Source organism: Meles meles, chromosome 1 (assembly GCF_922984935.1).
Source record: "Meles meles chromosome 1, mMelMel3.1 paternal haplotype, whole genome shotgun sequence".
In the NCBI taxonomy this organism is placed as follows: domain Eukaryota; kingdom Metazoa; phylum Chordata; class Mammalia; order Carnivora; family Mustelidae; genus Meles; species Meles meles.
The window spans coordinates 95,023,486-95,039,953 of record NC_060066.1 but is presented as its reverse complement, the minus strand read 5'-3'; positions in this window follow the sequence as shown (position 1 = coordinate 95,039,953).

Below are 16,468 nucleotides of genomic sequence, written 5' to 3'. Positions count from 1 at the left end.
TATTTGGGAGCCACTACCAGGGACTGCTTCTCATTGTGGGGATTTTATTGAGCTCTTTCTTGTGATCTTTTGTTAAGCCAGTTATTAAACAACAACAATGAACAGTAGTAATAATAAAAATAAGTAAAATTATGAAATTGGCTTTGGAATAAATTATGTACTTTAAAATACCTTTTTATGTGCCTCACTTGGCCTGTGTCACTGAAAGCAAATTCAGGGTGACAGGCAGTAACAAGCGTGCATGTGTCAAAGATAACAGCATTGGGCTGGGTCAGAACGTCAACTCTAACCTTCACCAGCCAGGAGGCTTTGGACCCGAGTGTGTCCTCTTATTTTCTGTATCTTAAAACATCAGGGACAATAAACAAGGTTTTAGGGTTTTGTTGGGAAGAGAACATAAGATAAGAGTTTGGCTGGTAATACCTGTCAGACACTGCAAACACTCAGTGCTGCGGGAACCCGGGCAGTCAGATGTCAGACGTCATTCCTCTCCATGAGGGTGCTCTTCCTGAGCCACTGAGCACCTGGGTGCAGAGCCGAGGTGTATGTGGGGGGGTGGGGCATTCAGGCCTCCACATTCCCTGCTAACTTTATGCTAAGAGACTTATGCTTCCCAACTGCATCCTGGCTGTATGTTAGATTCTCTGGGGTCAAGCGCCACTCATGAAGGTGCTATTTCACTGTACTGAGTAGCACTCACAAGGTCAGCCTATCTTTAACATAGTGCCGTGATGCTGAACCCTTGGCAAAGGGCACAGAGACAGAAGCAACCATGGTGCTTTCTCCTTTTCTTAAAAGATCTTAAAAATGGAGGAGGAGTCAAGACGGCAGAGAAGTAGCAGGCTGAGACTACATCAGGTAGCAGGAGATCAACTCGATAGCTTATCTAAACATTGCAAACACCTACAAATCCAACAGGAGATCGAAGAGAAGAAGAACAGCAATTCTAGAAACAGAAAATCAACCACTTTCTGAAAGGTAGGACTGGCAGAGAAGAGAATCTAAAACGATGGGAAGATAGACCGCGGGGGGAGGGGCTGGCTCCCAGCAAGCGGCGGAGCAACGGAGCACAAAATCAGGACTTTTAAAAGTCTGTTCCACTGAGGGACATTGCTCCAGAGGCTAAACCAGGGAGAAGCCCACGCGGGGTCAGTGTGGCCCCAGGTCCCGCAGGGTCACAGAAGGATCGGGGGTGTCTGAGTGTCGCAGAGCTCGCAGGTGTTAGAACGGAGAAGCCGGCTACAGAGACAGAGCCGAGGACTGAACTCTTAGCTCGGGGTTACCTTGAACTGGTGGCGGGCTGGATGAGCTCGGAGCACGGCTGGAGGCCGGTGATACGGGAGTGATTGGGTGCTGTCCTCTGGGGGCGCACTGAGGAGTGGGGCCCCGGGGTCTCGGCTCCTCTGGGCCGGATACTAGGAGGCCCCCATTTTCATTCCCATCCTCCGGAACTCTACGGAAAGCATTCAGGGAACAGAAGCTCCCAAAAGTGAATCCGAGCAGATTACTTAGTCCGGCCCCCAGTAATGGCGGTGCAATTCCGCCTGAGGCAATGACACTTGAGAGTCACTACAACAGGCCCCTCCCCCAGAGGATCAACAAAATATCCAGCCAGGACGAAGTTCATCTATCAAGGAAAGCAGGTTCAATACCTAAGACAGAAACGGAATTCCAGAGGAGGAGAAAGCAAAGCACGGAACTCATGGCTTTCTCCCCATGATTCTTTAGTCTTGCGGTTAATTCAATTTTTTTTTCTTTCCTTTTCTTCTTCTGCTAAATTTTTTAAAACTTTTACCCTTTTCTTTTTTAACATTTTTTAACTAGTTTATCTAAATATATATTTTTTTTCTTTCTTTTTTATATTTTTTCTTGATTTGTTTTATTTTTTAAATTTTTTTCTTTTTTTTTCTGAACCTCTTTTTATCCCCTTTCTGCCCCCCCCTCCACAATTTGGGGTCTCTTCTGATTTGGTTAGAGCACATTTTTCTGGGGTCTTTGCCACCCTTTTAGTATTTTATTTGCTCCTTCATATCCTCTTATCTGGACAAAATGACAAGGTGGAAAAAATCACCACAAACAAAAGAACAAGAGGCCATACCGAAAGCTAGGGACCTAATCAACACAGACATTGGTAATATGTCAGATCAAGAGTTCAGAATGACAATTCTGAATATTCTAGCCGGCCCAAAAAAGGCATAGAAGATATTAGAGAAACCCTCTCTGGAGATATAAAAGCCCTTTCTGGAGATATTAAAGAACTAAAATCTAACCAAGTTGAAATCAAAAAAGCTATTAATGAGGTGCAATCAAAAATGGAGGCTCTCACTGCTAGGATCAATGAGGCAGAAGAAAGAATTAGTGATATAGAAGACCAAATGACAGAGAATAAAGAAGCCGAGCAAAAGAGGGACAAACAGCTACTGGACCACAAGGGAGGAATTCAAGAGATAAGTGACACCATAAGACAAAACAACATTAGAATAATTGGGATTCCAGAAGAAGAAGAAAGAGAGAGGGGAGCAGAAGGTCTATGGGAGAGAATTATTGGAGAGAATTTTCCTAATATGGCAAAGGGAACAAACATCAAAAACCAGGAGGTACAGAGAAACCCCCTCAAAGTCAACAAGAATAGGTCCACAGCCCGTCACCTAATAGTAAAATTTACAAGTCTTAGTGACAAAGAGAAAATCCTGAAAGCAGCCCGGGAAAAGAAGTCTATAACATACAATGGTAAAAATATTAGATTGGCAGCAGACTTATCCACAGAGACCTGGCAGGCCAGAAAGAGCTGGCATGATATATTCAGAGCACTAAACGAGAAAAACATGCAGCCAAGAATACTCTATCCAGCTAGGCTATCATTGAAAATAGAAGGAGAGATAAAAAGCTTCCAGGACAAACAAAAACTGAAAGAATTTGCAAACACCAAACCAGCTTTACAGGAAATATGGAGAGGGGTCCTCTAAGCAAAGAGAGAGCCTAAAAGTAGTAGATCAGAAAGGTACAGAGACAATATACAGTAATAGTCACCTTACAGGCTAATAATGGCACTAAATTCATATCTCCCAATAGTTACCCTGAATGTTAATGAGCTAAATGCCCCAATCAAAAGACATAGGGTATCAGAATGGATAAAAAAACAAAACCGATTAATATGTTGCCTACAAGAAACTCATCTTAGACATGAAGACACCTCCAGATTTAAAGTGAGGGGGTGGAAAACAATGCACCATGCTAATGGGCATCAGAAGAAAGCTTGGGTGACAATCCTTATATCACATCAATTAGATTTTAAGCCAAAGACAATAAGAGATGAGGAAGGACACTATATCATACTCAAAGGGTCTGTCCAACAAGAAGACCTAACAATTTTAAATATCTATGCCCCTAACGTGGGAGCAGCCAACTACATAAACCAATTAATAACAAAATCAAAGAAACACATCAATAATAATACAATAATAGTAGGGGACTTTAACACCCCCCTCACTGAAATGGACAGATCATCCAAGCAAAAGATCAACAAGGAAATAAAGGCCTTAAATGACACACTGGACCAGATGGACATCACAGATATATTCAGAACATTTCATCCCAAAGCAACAGAATACACATTCTTCTCTAGTGCACATGGAACATTCTCCAGAATAGATCACATCCTGGGTCACAAATCAGGTCTCAACCACTATCAAAAGATTGGGATCATTCCCTGCATATTTTCAGACCATAATGCTCTGAAGCTAGAACTCAATCACAAGAGGAAAGCTGGAAAGAACTCTAATACATGGAGACTAAACAGTATCCTTCTAAAGAATGAATGGGTCAACCAGGAAATTAAAGAAGAATTGAAAAAATTCATGGAAACAAATGATAATGAAAACACAACGGTTCAAAATCTGTGGGACACAGCAAAGGCAGTCCTGAGAAGAAAATATATAGCGATAAAAGCCTTTCTCAAGAAACAAGAAAGGTCTCAAGTACACAACTTAACCCTACACCTAAAGGAGCTGGAGAACGAACAAGAAAGAAACCCTAAGCCTAGCAGGAGAAGAGAAATCATAAAGATCAGAGCAGAAATTAATGAAATAGAAACCAAAAAAACAATAAAACAAATCAATGAAACTAGGAGCTGGTTCTTTGAAAGAATCAATAAGATTGATAAACCCCTGGCCAGACTTATCAAAAAGAAAAGAGAAAGGACCCAAATCAATAAAATCATGAATGAAAGAGGAGAGATCACAACTAACACCAAAGAAATACAGACAATTATAAGAACATACTATGAGCAACTCTACGCCAACAAATTGTACAATCTGGAAGAAATGGATGCATTCCTAGAGACATATAAACTACCACAACTGAACCAGGAAGAAATAGAAAACCTGAACAGGCCCATAACCAGTAAGGAGATGGAAACAGTCATCAAAAATCTCCAAACAAAGAAAAGCCCAGGGCCACACGGCTTCCCAGAGGAATTCTACCAAACATTTAAAGAAGAACTAATTCCTATTCTCCTGAAACTGTTCCAAAAAATACAAATGGGAGGAAAACTTCCAAACTCATTTTATGAGGCCAGCATCACCTTGATCCCAAAACGAGACAAGGATCCCACCAAAAAAGAGAACTACAGACCAATATCCTTGATGAACACAGATGCAAAAATTCTCACCAAAATACTAGCCAATAGGATTCAACAGTACATTAAAAGGATAATTCACCACGATCAAGTGGGATTTATTCCAGGGCTGCAGGGTTGGTTCAACATCCGCAAATCAATCAATGTGATGCAACACATTAATAAAAGAAAGAACAAGAACCATATGATACTCTCAATATATGCTGAAAAAGCATTTGACAAAGTACAGCATCCCTTCCTGATCAAAACTGTTCAAAGTGTAGGGATAGAGGGCACATACCTTAATATTATCAAAGCCATCTATGAAAAACACACCGCAAATATCATTCTCAATGGAGAAAAACTGAAAGCTTTTCCATTAAGTTCAGGAATACAGAAGGGATGTCCATTATCACCACTGCTATTCAACATAGTACTAGAAGTCCTAGCCTCAGCAATCAGACAACAAAAAGAAATTAAAGGCATCCAAATTGGCAAAGAAGAAGTCAAACTATCACTCTTCGCAGATGATATGATACTATATGTGGAAAACCCAAAAGACTCCACTCCAAAACTGCTAGAACTTGTACAGGAATTCAGTAAAGTGTCAGGATATAAAATCAATGCACAGAAATCAGTTGCATTTCTGTACACCAACAACAAGACAGAAGAAAGAGAAATTAAGGAGTCAATCCCATTTACAATTGCACCCAAAACAAGATACCTAGGAATAAACCTAACCAAAGAGGCTAAAAATCTATATGCAGGAAACTATAAAGTCCTCATGAAAGAAATTGAGGAAGACACAAAGAAATGGAAAAATGTTCCATGCTCCTGGATTGGAAGAATAAATATTGTGAAAATGTCTATGCTACCTAAAGCTATCTACACATTTAATGCAATCCCTATCAAAATACCATCCATTTTTTTCAAAGAAATGGAACAAATAATCCTAAGATTTATATGGAACCAGAAAAGACCTCGAATAGCCAAAGGAATATTGAAAAAGAAAGCCAAAGTTGGTGGCATCACAATTCCGGACTTCAAGCTCTATTACAAAGCTGTCATCATCAAGACAGCATGGTACTGCCACAAAAACAGACACATAGATCAGTGGAACAGAATAGAGAGCCCAGAAATAGACCCTCAACTCTATGGTCAACTAATCTTCGACAAAGCAGGAAAGAATGTCCAATGGAAAAAAGACAGCCTCTTCAATAAATGGTGCTGGGAAAATTGGACAGCCACATGCAGAAAAATGAAATTGGACCACTTCCTTACACCACACACGAAAATAGACTCAAAATGGATGAAGGACCTCAATGTGAGAAAGGAATCCATCAAAATCCTTGAGGAGAATGCAGGCAGCAACCTCTTCAACCTCAGCCACAGCAACATCTTCCTAGGAACAACGGCAAAGGCAAGGGAAGCAAGGGCAAAAATGAACTATTGGGATTTCATCAAGATCAAAATCTTTTGCACAGCAAAGGAAACAGTTAACAAAACCAAAAGACAACTGACAGAATGGGAGAAGATATTTGCAAACGACATATCAGATAAAGGGCTAGTATCCAAAATCTATAAGGAACTTAGCAAACTCAACACCCAAAGAACAAACAATCCAATCAAGAAATGGGCAGAGGACATGAACAGACATTTCTGCAAAGAAGACATCCAGATGGCCAACAGACACATGAAAAAGTGCTCCACGTCACTCAGCATCAGGGAAATACAAATCAAAACCACAATGAGATATCACCTCACACCAGTCAGAATGGCTAAAATTAACAAGATAGGAAATGAGATATGATGGCGAGGATGCGGAGAAAGGGGAACTCTCTTACACTGTTGGTGGGAATGCAAGCTGGTGCAACCACTCTGGAAAACAGCATGGAGGTTCCTCAAAATGTTGAAAATAGAACTACCCTATGACCCAGCAATTGCACTACTGGGTATTTACCCTAAAAATACAAACGTTGTGATCCGAAGGGGCATGTGTACCTGAATGTTTATAGCAGCAATGTCTACAATAGCCAAACTATGGAAAGAACCTAGATGTCCATCAACAGATGACTGGATAAAGAAGATGTGGTATATATACAGAATGGAATGCTATGCAGCCATCAAAAGAAATGAAATCTTGCCATTTGCGACGACGTGGATGGAACTAGAGGGTATCATGCTTAGTGAAATAAGTCAATCGGAGAAAGACAACTTTCATATGATCTCCCTCATATAAGGACATGTAGATGCAACATGGGGGGTTAGGGGGATAGGAGAAGAATAAATGAAACAGATGGAATTGGAAGGGAGACAAACCATAAATGACTCTTAATCTAACAAAACAAACTGGGTGTTGCTGGGGGGAGGTGGTGTTGGGAGAGGGTTATGGACATTGGGGAGGGTATGCGCTACCGTGAGTGCTGTGAACTGTGTAAACCTGGCGATTCACAAACCTGTACCCCTGGGGATAAAAACACATTATATGTTCATAAAAAAAAAAAAAGAAAGAAAGAAAGGATGAATACCCAACTTTTGCAGCAACATGGACGGGACTGGAAGTGATTATGCTGAGTGAAATAAGTCAAGCAGAAAGAGTCAAGTATCATATGGTCTCACTTATTTGTGGAGCATAACAAATGACATGGAGGACATTGGGAGATGGAGAGGAGAAGGAATTTGAGGGAAATTGGAAGAGGAGGTGAACCATAAGAGACTATGGACTCTGAAAAACAACCTGAGGGTTTTGAAGGGGCCGGTGTGGGAGGTTGGGGGAACCAGGTGGTGGGTAATAGGGAGGGCATGTATTGCATGGAGCACTGGGTGTTGTGCAAAAACAATGAATACTGTTACGCTGAAAAAAATAAATAAATTAATTAAAAAATAAAGAAAAAAAAGATCTTAAAAATGAATGGCAATATCAAAAGACGGAGTTCTAACCACCAGGCGCAAGTCCAAGTTACCCCTGGTGCACGATATTTCCAGTGCTGTCAGAGCCAAACCTGAGACTCCCAGCCGAAACTGAGTACTTAAGGGCGATGGAAGCTGGGGCCCTGCATCTCAGCCCCGCTGCGTTCCCGGTGCGCAGTGCTCACCCGGAGCGGGAGGGCAGGTGCACCATAAACTACACCAGCAGTGCCTTGTGAAACCTCTTTTCCATATTACCCTGCAAGCGGTTGGAGATGCCCTGGATGCCCTTAAATCTGGACATGCATCTGTCTCTTAGCATTGCTGATCTCCGCGCGGCAGCTGCGTGAACATTACCTCTACCCAAGTGACAAGGATCTTTTTAAAAATCTGCACCAGTACCAATACGCGAAAAAGAGCACCCAAGGCTTCTCACTCGCAGTGGCTCTGGCAAAAGGGTGTCCTAAAGACAGCATGCGCCTCTATCCAGGATCTCAAAAGCCATCACAGAGGATTTCCTAGAAGTACTGAGTGTTGGTTGACTTTGTGTTCGTGGCATACAGCTCCCCACCCCTTCCCTTGCCTTCAACCCTAGTTAGCCATTTTCCTAAATCTGCAGCCCAGGGACTTGGGTTGTCCCATTACAAAATTCAGGCAGAAAATACCAGAGGCTGGGTTGACATAAGCTTGCCCACTAAGAAAATTAATAATGAATTAATTTACGTGATCAAGTAATTAAATAAATGGAAGTTACATTGAAAGCCTGTTAGATTTTCTAGTCCAATTATTGCATTCAAAGTTAAAATTATCAAATTCAAGGTGAGACATCTTACTATTTTTAACTGGTGATATTTGGCTTCCTCTCCAATAAAAAACCTCAATTATAAGCTGTTTTAACATTTAACATGTGTGGGGCCTCTGTGTTCTACCAGAAGCAAATGCATGAAGCATTTTTCTTTCTTTTCCTCCCTCCTCCCCCTCCTCCTCCTCCTTCTTCTTCTTCTGTGAATAGGGAGCCACACTCCCTAACATGCTTTGCATGTTATTTTATTTTGTCCTTTAGGATTTAATAGATGTGGGGATGTATTATTATCTCATTTAATTCTCATAATAGCCTACTGTTTACTAGCCCCATCATTCAAAGGAGGAACTTGAGGCCCAAAGAAGTTAAGTAACTTGCCCAGGGTCACACAGTAAGCTCAGAGCTGTGCTTTTCCTGCAGGAATCTGGCTCCAGGGTGTGTAAGTTCCAATCATAGCTGCCCTTCGCAGTAAACCCTGCAGGAGCCCTCACCACAGCCTCTGAGAAAGGATGTGTTTCTTCCTTGCCCTTCTCGTTTCCTTCCGCGTCTGAGGGCCAGAGACTGCTTTTGATAAATGTTCGCTGAGTAAATAAAGGTAGCAGTATTATTATTTTAAGTTTACAAGAAAAAAATGGCAGCTCGAAGAAGCTAAGTAAGGCAGAGCAGAACCACTCAGGATTCAAAGTCGAGTCTCTCTGCTCTTAAAAGCCCGTGGCACTGGCCATTCTCACAGTGCACGTAATCGCTCCGTACCTTCACTGTGGAATTCTTATAGAGTGCATTACAGTTTATGTACTTGCGAGCCATTCTCCTCAATTCCTCTGAGAACTTTTTCTAGGGGGATGGTGGGGAGATGCAGTTGGCCAGCAGAGTCATTTTGCTCTTGGCGTTCTGGTACCCCAGATTTGCAACAGAGAGCACTGGCAGAGGTCTGTTAAAGCTGTTGTAATATAAATGAGAGCACAATGAGTGACTTAAACAACAATGCTTTTGGGCGCCTGGGTGGCTCAGTTGTTAAGCAATTGCCTTTGGCTCAGGTCTTGATCCTGGAGTTCTGGGATCCAGTCTCCCATTTGGGGTCCAGCTCAGTGGGGAGTCTGCTTCTCCCTCTGACCTCCCCTCCCCCATGCTTTTTCTAGTGTGTGTGCACTCTCTCTCTCAAATAAGTAAAATCTTAAAAAAAAAAAGTTTAAAAAAAAACACAATGCCTTTCAAACCTTTTCTTTGCTTTTTTACAAAGGGCTACAGTCAGCAATGAGGTCATTTTTATTCTATCACTTGAACTTTTGCTTGAGAAAAACATTAACAAGCATCTCCTTCCAGAAATCTTGCAATTTGTTTAGTCATGGGGACCCTGCGGCCATCTGCTACTCAGCTGTCCGAGTTGTTTATTCATACTTTTGCCCATTCATCTGTTTCGTATTTCCTTTTGTCCATTTCTCACTTAAGATAAACAGAAACCTGTCAGCGTGTGAGGAAAGCCAAGCCCCAGACTCCATGTGTAATGAGAAGACGCTATTTGTCAGGGGAGGGAGGAGCAGAAGGGGAAGGAAGAAAACCCACTTGCTGGTTCTTAAAAGGCAGAAGATCATTTTAAATTTCTCATTATGTCTTCCTCTTGTAGCTGACCTTCGCCATGCCCTTTGGATTACAAAAAAAGTAGGAGTGTGACATGGAGTCATTCCAGCCATGCAGATCTTGCAACACAATTACTCCTTTTCTTATCATTTAAAGAATTTCTGATTATTTCACCTGGGCAGAAAGTCTGCTTTTTCATCTCAGACAACATGTTCGTAGAAATGCATAGGTTTTGCAAGAAAAGAGATACCATTCTCTTAGAGACTCAGAAATGCAAGGGAATATATTAATAATTCCTCACCTTCCCTTTCTCATCACTTTGAATCAATCCCTTCCAATTATGTGTCATAAGTGACAGAATGCCCGAACCAAACCGGCTTAACCAAAATGAAATTAATTATCCCTCATACCTGCAAAGTCCCAAGGTGGGACTGATCTCACAAAAGACTTGAGCAGGACTTGCATGAAATTGGTAGGGCCTGGTTTCTTCTGTCATTCATCCCTGTGCCCTATGTGCAGGGTATGGGTGAGGGTCTCCTTGTCCTGTACTGCATACAGTGGCCAAGTGGAGATGTGAGTTTCAGTGACATGTTCCCAGAGACACTGCAAAGGAAAAGGATTTACCCCTTTTGGTTCCAGAAGCTTCAGCAGATATCTCCTCATCATTCACTGACTTTGATGGTGACATACCCATTCTCCAACCCACCACTGAGGCCAGGGGAAGCCAAGGCACTGATTGGCCAGGATGCAGTCCTTGACAACTCTGAACCTTGGGTTGGAGGATGGAGAGGTGAGTTTACCCTACTGCAACTCTGTAGGAGATTCCCAGAGATAGTCTGTAGCTACTGATCCCAGAAGGGCAAACAGAAAACAAACAAAAGATCCAGATGGTTAGCTGAGTAATGGTACCTGCATACTATGGGAAATACTCAGTCATAGATTTTTTTAATATGATAACATGAAAATCAAACAAGATGCATCTGATGACCTAATTATGTAAGAATCAATACATTTCAATATTAATGTAAACAACTATTAATATTAAACATACTAATATCTTAATATAAAATATTGGAGGAGATGTGACAGGGAGTTAGCTACCTTGTGGTATCCACTCTCCCCTTTGCTCTTCTTCCTTGGGAAAACAAAACAAAACAAAAAAGAATGGAAACAAGCAGAGAGAACACTGTATTTATTTTCACACATGCTTGAGAACTTGGAATGAGAGAAACATCAGTTATGGGGACGGTAACAAACCAGCTAGAGGAGAAGCCATTTACTCAGCTCTGCCAGATATGACCACTAAGGAATACAGCTTAGTTTCTAGAACTCATCTTTTAAGAGAAACTAAGAATGAGATTTTTATGCGGATTCTCCTGCTTTTTATACTAATGGCTACTGACTCAGTTGGGCTGTATAGAAAGCCATTCCTCTGTAAGGACTTCTAGCTCCTTTGACCATAAGAGTAACAGGCTGGATATGTAAAAAGATAAAAGGAAATACCTACCTCTATACAAATATCTACTTTACAATGAGAGGATTGGTCAATGTAGTTAGGCTTACTCTACACAAACCACAAAGAAAAGAGATGCCATTAATATCATCTTAAAGTCATTATCCTCTATTGACCCTTACTTCACACAACCTCTAGGAAGATAGTCTAAGATACTTACAACTTTCTCTAAAATCAGTCAAATGGAGATCTGACCTTTATAATTCCTTCCCAGTGAGTTCCTTCTTGGGCCTCAAACAGGATCAAATCAGTACCTAAACCACTGGGATGATTTTCAAATGTCTTTATGGGGGCCACGTAGGGCATATTGATTTCTTAAATTAAATTGTAGCCTCCTCAGCTCAATTCCCGGGACCTATGTTAATTGCCTAGTTCAATAAATATGGTTGGAGTTGAAATTGCTATATTTTCCAGAGCTCCAGATGTATGAGAAGAACAACTCAGAGATTCTAGCAGAGTGGAAAGCCCACCTATCTGTTTTGGGCAGTCTATCAAGTGGGCCATCTTAGTCTTAAGGAACTTTCTTCATATAATTGTTTAAAATCATGAAGTCATTAGTTACCTGATAAAATTCCATACTTTCACTGAAGTCCCAGGTCTAGACTAAAATGTGTTATAGCTTTTGGGACTAGTGGATATGGCTTGAAGCAGCTTGTACAGCTAATAAGGAGTGTCTCATATAACACAGGTGGTTGGGCTCAGGTGGACAGAGATTCATTTTGTGTTACATGCCTGCACAGCTCTAGATCCTCAAGCGTGAGATGAAGTGTGGGTGCCTCCCCTCAGGAGGTCCATAGTATGGCAACACCTCAGAAAGTAATACTCCCTCTTCTCAGAAAACATCCTAACTATCAGCTGGCCCAGCGTCCCTCCTGGAACCACCTTCTCCCAGAAGCTAGGAGATACACCGAGAAGAAAGAACCAGACCACTGGAGCTTCAGTAGGCTCCCCGATATTTTGGGAATTCTGACAGAGTTCTAGAAAGGTTCCCATTTTAACATTTACCTGAGGAGGACAGATGGCTAGAGAATATCATTCTTCAGAGTTGGGCACCTAGTAAGACTCTACTTCTTTGCTGTCAGTGAACTAGCTTGTGGGAAAATAAGCTCAGATCTGTTGGCCCTCAGAAAACAAAAGGCTTGTGACTGAAAGTATTCACCTTGTTTATTTGGTCTTTTTTTTTTTTTTTTTTTTTTTTTGTGGTCCATTTATTTAACAAATATCTATGGAGCAACCACATGTGCCTCTGGAAATCCTCTCCAGTGGTTTAAAGGAGGTTCTTTTGTTTTGCTTCTCTTGCCCTTCTCTGTCCTTTCTTGTACTTCCTCTTTACCTTGCCTTGTTTGTCACTTCAGCGTCGGGGTAGCCTCTGTTGTAGCTACATTACTCCCCATTAGACTACTTCTTCTGCCAGTTCTGCTTTTCTCACTCCCAGCTCTCTTAGAGACATCCTTATAAGTGTACCCCAGTGAATGTAAAACAAAGCACACACATCTCCATTTCAGGGTCTATTTCCAGGGGTGCCCTGTCTGTCAAAGTCTCTCCGTGAATTGACCTAAGCTGTTCCTTCTTCCCCGACTGCAGGTCCATTTTCATCTACTCAAAATGAATCCTGATATAGGAAACAAAGGGAAAAGGAAAAAAAAGATTTAATTTCCTGATTGCCTACAGCCCATTGAGAAGTCCTGGAAACAGGCAGAGTGACCTTCCTCCGGAAGCTCAGCTGCCTCCATGTGAATACTTTGTTAAGGGCAAGAGGTGATCTTAGCTTGACATTATCCCCACTTGCGGGACTCTGTAATCTTCTTTAACATATAAAAATTCCTTTGAAACATCCTTTATTTCTACCCCCAAGATACTTGTTGGCAATCATCCCCCAAGCATATGGCCCACAGATACACATCTGAAGGGTCTCATGACTAAGGTTTTATTAGACAGTAATAAATGACCTTTTCCCAACAATAGCTAGCTCCCTCAAAGTCCTAGAAATCTTGTTTCCAAAATTCCTTAAAGACCTTCAACATCCCTAAACCCCTCCAAACCTTAAAGCATATAGTGGGCCACTCCTCATGACTCCGGTGTAGCTCTTTCTGCTCATGGGTCCTGTCCCTGTCCTTTCATAAAACCACCTTTTTGCACTGAAGACTTCTCAAGAATTCTTTCTTGGCTGTTGGCTCCATACCCCAACATTTCCTACATCAAATCCCACCTCACCTGCCACTCCATCCATGAGGCCTTCCTACTTCCTCTAAATCTACCTTCCTCTAAACTACAGATTGTATTACTACCCCCTTTTAATGATATTTATAATTTCTTTTTTATTTAATGTCTATGTCTCATTTCTTTTATTGCAATGAATATTCTTGGAGGTCAGTGCCTATGTGCTTCATTCTTCTTTTTTTTTCTATTTTTCTTTTTCTTTTTTTCTTAATTATTTTTATTAAAATATAATGTATTATTTGCCCCAGGGGTACAGATCTGTGAATCGTCAGGCTTACAAATTTCACAGCACTCACCATATCACATACCTTCCCCAATGTCCATAACCCAGCCACCCTATTCCTAACCCCCCACCCCCTAGCAACTCTCAGTTTGCTTTGTGAGATTAAGAGTCTCTTATGATTTGTCTCCTTCCTGATCCCATCTTGTTTCATTTCTTTCCCTTCCCTACCCCCTAAACCCCCCACCCTGACTCTCAAATTCCTCACATCAGGAAGATCATATGATAATTGTCTTTCTCTGATTGACTTATTTTGCTCAGCATAATACCCTCTATGCAGCCATCAAAAGAAATGAAATCTTGCCATTTGCAATGACATGGATGGAACTAGAGGGTATCTGCTTCATTCTTATATTTCCAAAGCCCCTGGCAGAGTGCTATTGTTGTCAAAGTGGGACAGGATTAAATCCAAAGCCAGCTGTCTGTTTTGTATAACAAATGATCACCTTTAATCCTTTCTCCTGCTACTGTCCTCAATTTAAAATTATTGAGAAAATAAGTTTCAGTTATATGATAGACAAAAGCCAGAGTTGGATTATATTTATATTCATATTCATATTTAGATTAGATTACTATAGCCATGTACAGCAAACAAAATTCAATAATGCCAAGCCACCTGGTCAAGCTGCTAGGGAGACCAGGGCACTCAAATGGGAATAATGATAATTATGACACTCACAATGACTGTGGATATTGTCAACTATTATCCCTTAGGAAGTGGTCACTACTAGCTACGTACTATACTGAATTACATGTATTATCTAACTTGATCCTCACAACAACTTTATACCATAAATACCATTAAGGTCAGCTGAAAAAAAAAAAAGGAAACTCAGGAAAAATCAGCAACTTACTCTTACCCATGGTTATATAATTAATGAAGGCACACAGCTGCATCAAATCCTATCAACAATACACTTGCCCTTCTCCCCCTGTTATAGAACCACTCAATGAGTGTTGAATCAGTTAAACACAGAATTCCTCTAGGAATGTCTCCACATGGTATATTCCGGGTTCTGTCAGGAACATCCGGGAGCACAGCACTTAGGACCCAGCCACTGCTGACTTCATGGAACCTGGAGCTCTAGTATAGGATGGTAACTGGGACTGGGACTCCCACTGGGAAATCTAGGGAGCTCATCTAGCTCAATGATGTCATCTTGCCATCAAGACATGTTATACTTTATGTCTTCATTTGGGATACCAGAGTCTGGCATTCACTGAGATCTCACTATAGAAACTATTTGTTGAGTGTTTAAGTTCCTAAAATAGTCTCAGGGTTATTCTTGGTTATTCTTGGTGGTGAACAAAACGAACACATTCTATTGTTCACTATTTTCATCCCGACACTAGACTCCAGCCTAGAAAATTCTAACTGCTTAATAAACACTTGTTGAATAAGGAATGAATGCATGAATAAATGGATTTCTGCTTTAGCTCCTTGACTTAACATCTTCCCCTCCTTACCCATGTAGCTCATATCTTTAGATACCAAGTTTAGGTAAATTAGTTTTGGGTTTTTTTTAATATTTTATCTATTTATTTGACAGAGACCACAAGTAGGCAGAGAGGCAGGCAGAGAGGGAGAGGGGAAGCAGGCCCTCTGCTGAGCAGAGAGCCCAATGCAGGGCTCGATCCCAGGACCCTGGGATCTTGACCTGAGCCAAAGGCAGAGGCTTTAACCCACTGAGCCACCCAGGTGCCCCAATAAGTTTTTCTTCCCGGGCCAACATTCCTGAAGCTCTCTTCATCCCCATCCCCCCCCTTTTTTTCCCCACCCCCCTTCTTTGACCAGCCCAATGGTTGGCTTAATTTTTATTTTTCAGTTCCTTCTAGAGGGTGCCAACCAGTGTTAAGTGATTGTACCAGTCAACTTAGGCTAAGTTATGCTGTGGTAACAGCTGACCCCAGTATCTCAGTGTTTAGGAAAACAAAGATAAGTTTATTTTTCATTCACATGAATGGCTGCTCATCAGGTACAGCTTTACTCCAGAAGCAGCATATCTGAGATACATTAATATCAGTTCTACAGCAAAGGGAGATGACAGAGTCACCAAATATCTTTTAGAGCTTCTGTCTGGAAGGGATGTTCATCAATTTCATACCCATTCATCAGCCAAAGCAATTCATGTGACCAAACCTCAACTGAATGTTTAGATCAGTACAGTCTTTCCACAGAAAGGGGTACCATGAGTCATGTGACCAAGCCTAATGTCAGGGAGACAAGGACTTGTAACTCTTCCACATGAGGGACAGTGAATCAAGCCATGTCAAAAGGGCCCTTGCCACCTGGAAACCTACCTGGATAGTCTACCCCTAAGTTACCGGAAACCTGACTAGATTAGAAATTAAAGTGGTCTTTGAAAGCCTCTTTGATTTAAGAAGGGATGTAGTAGTGTCTGAGATACCCTGGAAACTACTGATCACACAGAGATATTCCAAGAACATTGTCTTATCATCTAAAGCTTGCAACTGATGACCTTCAGACTTCCTTTCAATGCCAGGTTCTGTGTAAAAGAAAAAAGGCCTGAAAGTCTTTGGAGAACACTCAGC